We start from the raw sequence: 8,337 nt of genomic DNA on the forward strand, positions 1-8,337 counted from the left end.
AAAATTTCCTAAATTCCATTTTGCTGGTCACAAAAAGTTATTGACAAATTAAATGTGCCCTTTCTGCATCTTCTGTATCAGTTGTTGGGACAAGCAGGACCCACCAGAGGTCCTTTTCAATTTAACAGGATTCATGGTGAGTTTATGCTGAATTCGCTAAATATCTCCTTTGCATGCTCAATGAGGGATTTTGGGGACACAAGTTAACAAAATAATGAGTCTGGCTGTGGAAATATCTGTAGAATGGAAAATCAGTAAAGACAATTACAATCAACAATGACTACACATGATGAAGGCCTCAGGTGATTTAGGAATTGTAAATATACACTATCTTAATCGTAGTTTCCAGTTGTGTTTGGAAAATAATTATGAGACAGTATATTTTAACAGAATTACCTATCTTAAGAAAGATTACAGGACTCTTCAATTCTTACTCTGATCGAAGACAAACTACATGGAGTATAAGAGGTTTTGGAACTGGTTTGTCACGCTTATAAAAGAAAGTCCCTCTCACATGTAAAAAGGCTGCTGGAACAAAATAAAGCCTCAATATTGCATGCTGCAGATAATAATCCCAGTCTAGCAGGGCGTACTACCCACCAACTATTTTTTCAGAGAAAGTAGTTTGTTCTTTGCAACCTGCTCAAGAAATAATAAAACTGAGGAGTCTTAAGAGTGCAAATAATTCTGACATAATTACTGCTATTAAAATACTCCTATCACCCTGCTTTGGAAGAAATGCTGCAATTAGTACACAGACAGTGTATACTAATTAGTATAATTGCAAGCGGAGGTGCAGAGGGAAAGTCAGACATTATTCTTTTATTTGAAAAGCTGGCTGGGTGTGGTGGCACATGCCTGTAATCCCAGCACTGAGAGGCCAAAGCCGGCAGATCCTCTGAGGCCAGGAGTTTGAGACCTGACTGGGCAATATAATGAGACCTCCATCTTTTTTTTTTTTTAAAGAAAGAAAGAAATTAGCTGGTGTGGCGGTACATGCCTGTAGTCCCAGCTACTCAGGAGACTGAGCAGGGAGGATGGCTTGAGCCTGGGAGGTCGAGGCTGCCAGTGAGCTGTGATTGCACCACTGCACTCCAGCCTGGGTGTCGGAGTGAGATCATGTCTCAAAAAATAAAATAAAATAAAATGAAGCCAATTACATTCAGTTGCAGCATTTCTAGATCAAAGGTTTGAGGACATATTTTCATCAAATGATTTATTTAAATGTGAAATATACCAGGCATCAAAGTATAAGTGAAGGTAAAAATCAGAAGCGTGATTCTGAAAGTATTCGGAAAGCATCTCTTTTCAACTATGTGTGAACCTTCCATTGGTGAGGTTGTATCAGTGGAACTACATCATCACCATTGACCAAATCTTCAAGGCTAGGAGTTTAAAACAAAGTGTCTTTCCCTTCTTTGGTTCTGTAAGGAAAGCTCACTGCCAACATCTCTATCTCTATCAGCAGTGCCTATCTTAATAAAGCTAGACAAGAGAGCTCCCTTTCACCATGGTGAAACTGAGCATTCATTCAACATCATGTGTGTGCAGCATGGTACCCACTGGAGCAGTCTAGTGACTAACACGGCCACAGAATTGCCTGTCCTCAGCCATGACATCAAATTTTACAAATTAAACTACTAAAAAGGTTAATAACATTTATAATGCTCATTGTAATTCATAATATAATTACGGTAAATTTTGGGTTAATTATATATTCCTGTCATTTATTTTATGTTGATAATACATGGTGTTGGCTAAATATTAATTCTTAACATTTGGCCTTTCTATATTTCTTTAAAATGTGTGGTCACTATCCTTCTACTGAATAGTATCCTGAAAATATTGGCTAATGCATTAAATCATGAAATAGAAATGAAGTATAATTCCTGAAGGAGAGGAGATAAAATTAGTACTATTTACAGGTGACACAAATATATGCTCGGAAACCTATGAGCATCAACTGGAATAGTTTTAGAATTAATGAGCGTTCATTAGCAACCTAAAATGTTAGCAGCATAGAGATTTAAAGTAAGATTTAAATAATCAGAAAGATATAACTTTTACTAGTGAAAAAAATTGGCACTGTAAAGATGTAAATACTTCTTAATTAATTTGTTGGTTTAACAAACTCCTGGTCAAATTTCCAGCAGAATTTCTTTTAGAGCTTAAATATCAAAATATCAACTAGAGAAATAAGTGGGTAAAAGTGGCTAATTTTTAAAAATTAAAGTGATGGAAAGAGAATTAATCTTTCAGATAGGTACTAAATTACAAAGTAACATTAAGTAAAACAGTATGATTTTTACTGAAAGAAAAGGAAAGATAGCTCTGAAACAAAATAGATGGAAATATATTACAAACCTATGGAGAAGGGAAGGAATTTGTTGTAAATACCTTAAGGATAATTAGTTCTTTGGGGAGAAACAATCAAGAACCTCCTCTCTTGAATTAATATTTAATGAGCTTGTAGTAGTGCCTGACACAAGTATGCTTTATATAGGTATTTATTGAATGAATAAAGCAAACAAGATACCAAGATAAATCTAAAAACTTTAAAGTAAAATAATTAACCCTATAGAAATAAATACTGGTGATTTGAGAATTTCTCTACAAAAATGATAAAAACTGATTTATTTAGTACATTTGTTCCATGCCAGAAGCAAACTACAAAGCAAACAAACATCTGGGTAAAATATTTCTTAGCAAACATGGTAGACAAATATATAAAAAGCTCTTACAAATCAATAAGAACATTAGTAAGAGTTCTTGTTAAGTAAAGAACATAAACAGACAAGTGACAAAAATATGACATTCTGGTAGATTTATGATAATAATACTTATTCAAGGCCACACAATTTTTAAAAATCAGTAAAGACATCAAATAATCTCCATATTTTAGAATATTGTTAAAATTTTAAAATCAAAAGTAAGGAGCTCATGATTAAAAGGATCTCATAATGAAAATCAAGCTTATTGCCTTCTCCTCCCTACTCTGAGTTCAATTCTCTGAAAGCAAGCGCTTAACTTTGTTGCTTCTCATATTTACCTTCATGTCTCTGAGTGGTAAACCTAAACTGCTTTTCTTATTTTATCAGTTTTATATCTTAGATATTGATTTCTGCAGTAACAAATGAAATTCCAGCTCTCAGTGCATACTTTCCTTTTTCTCATTCTATTCATGTAATTATATCACTTTTGAATCACTAATGTCCTATGACCATGTAAATATGGTTCCCTGTGAAACTCACTAATGTTTTATGATTATATGTCTTTTACTGTCTTTTGCCCCCCTGTCCCTCTGGAGTTTCTGATTGCCCTTATTTTTTTATAGTACTAATTGCCTTTATCATATTGTTTTTTTCAAACGCTTGATTATATCAGGTGTGTTAGCAAATTATCTCCTGGACTTAGACCACTGTTCCATAAACCTAGATCTTTTTGCACCAATCTTGGCTACTCGCTCTGCAAAGATTTGTTGAAATGTTATATGGAAAGAGGGTGTGGTGAGACACTCAAACAGTGCTGGTAGAGTATAAATTGTTACAACCACTCTAGAAAGCAAGTCGTCACTATGTGACAAAAGCTATAAACATTCAAAGACTTTGACCCTACTTTTCACTTCTAGAAATTGCTTCTAAGAAAATACTCAGAAATGTCATTCAGATTTATGTGCAAAGATGATAACTGTAACGGTGTTTATGTGAAAAAGTGGAAGGAACTTGAGTGTCCAGTTATTTGTGAGTTGTTAATAGATTGTGGAGTACTCTGGATTCATTAAAATTCATTGGTAGAGCACTTGTTGAAATCTGCTTCGAGGAAACACCTGGAAGAGAAAAGTAGCTATCTTCAAGCGACTAAAACTGAAGTATAATAAGAGAACCATGTGATTCAAGCAAGTCCTCAACAGAGCCAACAGAGTCTGCTTTCAAAGGAATCTGCAAATTGAAGGATACAAACAGGTACACTCTGAAATCTCAAGTGTGGAATTAATTGCTGTAGTGTGGCTGTGCACATGGGCAACCGTACATACCTATGTAGCATGCATGTTCCAGACAGGTAACAGGGGCTTGATTTTTTAATGTAATGATGGTTGTGATGCTCCCAAGCAATGAGAAAGAGGATAGCTATGGATGAATGGCTGTAGGGTATAGGTAAGGATGTGAAACTGACACAGAAGGGAAGAGGTGTTATTAAATAAAGGCTGAATGTTCACACAGGGGATACAGAATATTTCCCCTAACGCTAAGGTGCTGAGGAAAGGCTGTGTGGGAGATGAGTAGATGCACCTTGAGAATTACAATGGGAATTATGTCATCAGGGAAAATCCAGGTTTCACCTGGGATGAGGCAGAGGAGGATGTATTTAAAGAATAGATTGTAAATTTCTGAGCTGCTTGGCAGCAGAACAGGGTTTCCAGAAGACATATGGTTAGAGTTAAGGAAGGGTCAAAAGGGGAAGGATGTGTCACAGAAAGGTCAGGCTGCTCTCAATGGAATGGAGAATTATAACATAGACATGGGGAGGGGGGGTCACCAGAATTAGTCCCTTAGGTAACTAGGGAGGAGAAATTCTTGGAATTGAGGGGTACAAAGCAAAGGCATCAACAGAACCAATGGGACAGAACTGGCAGCCCCAGCCTTTCAAATGAAACTTTGGAATGAACTTGGGAGGATGCCTCCACAAACTATTGTTTCAACTATCTCAGGTACACCTAATTGCCATAGGTCTATCAGCATTATTGAGGCTGACTTCATGCACAAATATTTTGGGGAAAACCTGATGGCTAAGTAATTTGAATGACTGCCTTGAAGGGAATGAAGTGGTAGGGAAGATGGATTTGGAATTACCTGTTCATTAAAGTAAAAGTATAGATGAGAGAGGGTTTGGGGTACACCAGCAAAAGACAGAAAATGCAGTATTAGCTCAAGAAACCTGGGCCAGGTTTTGTGCCTTGAGGGAGCAAGAGGCTTGTGTGGGAACCTTCTGGGACTGTGTGAAATCCTGGCTGAGTTTTGAGTCAAGGTCGACCAGATGCAGGTCTGGCTTCCCCGAGAGTGGATCTCACTCCCTTGCTGAAGCACACATCTGCTGGGAGTGGCTCTGACTTTGGACTCAAGGAAGAGTGAGAGTAAATTAGTAAATAAACTAAAACAGGAAATAAAAATGATGTATGGTTTATAAGTAGACACATAAAAATTTTCAAGGCCGGGCACGGCGGCTCATGCCTGTAATCCTAGCACTTTGGGAGGCCAAGGTGGGTGGATCACCAGAGATCAGGAGGTTGAAACCAGCCTGACCAACATGGTGAAACCCCATCTCTACTAAAAATATAAAAATTAACCGGGTGTGGTTGCGGGCACCTGTAATCCCAGCTACTCGGGAAGCTGAGGCAAGAGAATCGCTTAAACCTGGGAGGGGAAGGTTGCAGTGAGCAGAGATTGCGCCGTTGCACTCCAGTCTGGGTGACAAAAGCAAAACCCTGTCTAAAAAAAAAAAAAAAAAAAAAAAATTCAATTAACCACTTGACAGTGTTTTGCTCTCCCAGTTCTCCAAATGTTTATGTTTAACCTAGGGCATAATTCAAAGTGGGTGGAGTTGTGGGAGCTGAGTGTTTATATGTTCTTTCTTATTTCTGGGTAATTATAAGGAGTCAATGTGCACATTTTCTTTAGAGCAGAACACATAACTGTGAAGACAACCCTATCATCTTAAAAATATTTGCATTTCAAATATTTTATTGGCCCAAATTTTGAGAAAGGGATCACACAGATAAAAGAAAATGTACTGCATATTCTGACAGACAAAGAAGATTCAGGGAATCTCAAATACTTTTAAGCCAGCTTGTGATCTCATTCCAGATTTCTAAGTAGCTAGACTTGAGTTTCCAAATTTCACCTGCTAAATGTACAATTTTGGGTAAATCTAGGAAACACTGTCCAGTCTTCAAAAGCAGTGAAAGCAACTTCTTTGAGGAATTAGCATAAAAAGAATCTGTTACAAATGTGGGTGTACAAGTGCAAATTTTTGATGGAGAACAAAAATTCACCCAAGCTCTGGTTGTTAGCTCTGCTTTCACACAGGGTACTAGGCATTCACAGACCAGCCCCATTTTTCATTCCTTTGACATAGTCCAGCCCCACCTCTTTGGGTTTGTAGAGAGACTTCTATCTTCCTGATACTCATTTCTTGACTTCCATCATCAGAGTTCGCACGGAAAAACCTTTCACCACCATAAATCAAGTTGGATGTTATTGATACTTGGCCTGGAGTTACACAAACACAATGAGATCGTGGAAGAGAGGGTTAAATGGATTATTCTGGACATCTTTCATGAAAATTGAGGCTCCTCACATTTCTCTCCTGTTTTCTTTTTCTGAGTGGCTTCTTAATTTCAGTATCATTTTCTTTATCCTCTCCAGTTCCTTGATAAGAAAAGGAAGGAATGTGTTTCCTAGAAACTGTCTTTGTGAACTAACCTTTGCATTTTAAGTGATACTTCTGTTGTCTTGATTTCTAAAGATCATAAAGGTCTAGCTTTCCTAAAACTTAAGTTTGAGTTCATGAATTGTTATTTTGAACCTCACTGAAATGTTTAAAATTATTTCCATTGAGGAAAAAATTTCATTCTACCAATACAACTATTTTTATCTGTAACACTCAAGGGGTTTTGTTGAGTGAAGAATGAAGAGTAATTCCTAATATAAAATGAATAGGCATGTAAGCTTTCATAGTAATACGAATATTCTCATTTTTCCTACGGGTAGGTCTTTGCTCATCAAGATCCCAATGGCTCTAGTAAGAGAAGAAACCCAGGCACCTGAAGCAGTACAGATGGTAGCAAGGGCTTGTGATTAGGAGCTTGGATTATAAGAGAGCACAACTCTGGCTTGAATCTTTAGCTCCAATAACTGTATAGACGTGAAAAAAGATTCTTTACCTCTCTACTCCTCAGTGTTTGTAGGCGACTAAAGTAGGTATGGAAAAGTGGGTTTCAGATAATGGTTCTGAAGGGCAGAATAATCATTTTTCCAAAAATAATAGAAGCAGATATATAAGAGAATATTATTTGAATTTCTTGTTTAAATACAGTAAGTGGGTTGGAAGGGAAAGAATTGAAGAGAGAGTGCTCTAGACCAGGGGTGTCCAATCTTTTGGATTCCTTGAGCCACATTGGAAGAAGAAGAATTGTTTTGGGCCACACATAAAACACACTAACACTAACGATAACTGATGACTAAAAAAAATTGCAAAAAAAACTCAGTGTTTTAAGAAAGTCTACAAATTTGTGTTGGGCCTCATTCAAAGCCATCCTGGACCACATGCTGCCCATGGGCCATGGGTTAGACAATCTTGCTCTAGACAAAAGTCATGGCATGAAGATATCCTCAGAGGCAGAGATGGGGAGAACTAGAGAAGATGAGCTGGGGAGTAGGAGGAGATGAAGAAAGCAAGAGATGACTAAGACAGTCCTCTCTGCCCACAAGTTCATAATATTAATCATGGATCTTTTTTACTGGAATTTGATATCACAGGTCACTTGATTTCTTAATTGGGGATTTCTTTTATAAGTCATATCCTAAACTTTGCTGTTCCCTCTCTATTTATTTGAAAAGACAAGTCCAACACATAAAAGAGAATAAAGGGCTATACAATTTATCCTGATGTTAAGTGCAAAAGGATTGCAGAGTCAGAGATGAACGTGGGATGGAGTATGGCTGCAGGCTCCAAGGATCAAATCAGGCTTCAAGAAGTTTCCAAAATGTCAGCAGCAAGTGGAGGTCTTGTTGCTAGCTTTGACCAGGTTGTAGACAGCTTGTACTAGACCTGTCCAATGCCAAGTGAAATGTGCCTGATACGTAATAACTTCTGAATTTGTTAAGGGAATGAAAATAAGAATCTACCTGCTATGGGCTGAACTGTGTCTCTTTCCTCCTCAAATTCATTTGTTGAAGCGCTAACTCCCAGCACCTCAGAATGCCACTGTATTTGAGATAGGGTGTTTAAAGAAGTAATTACAGTAAAATGGAGTTACTACGGGGTGGTCTAACCCAGTGACTAGTGTCCTCATAAGAAGAGGAGTTTATGACAAAGACAGAAAGATACCAGACATGTACATGCACAGAGGGTCGCCCTTGTGAAGACAGAGGGAGATGGTGGCCCTCTACAAGCTAAGGAAGGAGGCTTCAGAAACATAACCCTGCTGGCATCTTGATCTTGGGCTTCTACGCTCTAGAATTGTGAGAAAGTACATGTCTGTTGTTGAAGCCACCCAGTCTGTAATTATTTGTTACGGCAGCCCTAAATAACTCATACACTACCCATTTTGTTTTACTT

This window comes from Macaca thibetana, chromosome 4 (genome assembly GCF_024542745.1).
Source record: "Macaca thibetana thibetana isolate TM-01 chromosome 4, ASM2454274v1, whole genome shotgun sequence".
NCBI lineage: Eukaryota > Metazoa > Chordata > Mammalia > Primates > Cercopithecidae > Macaca > Macaca thibetana.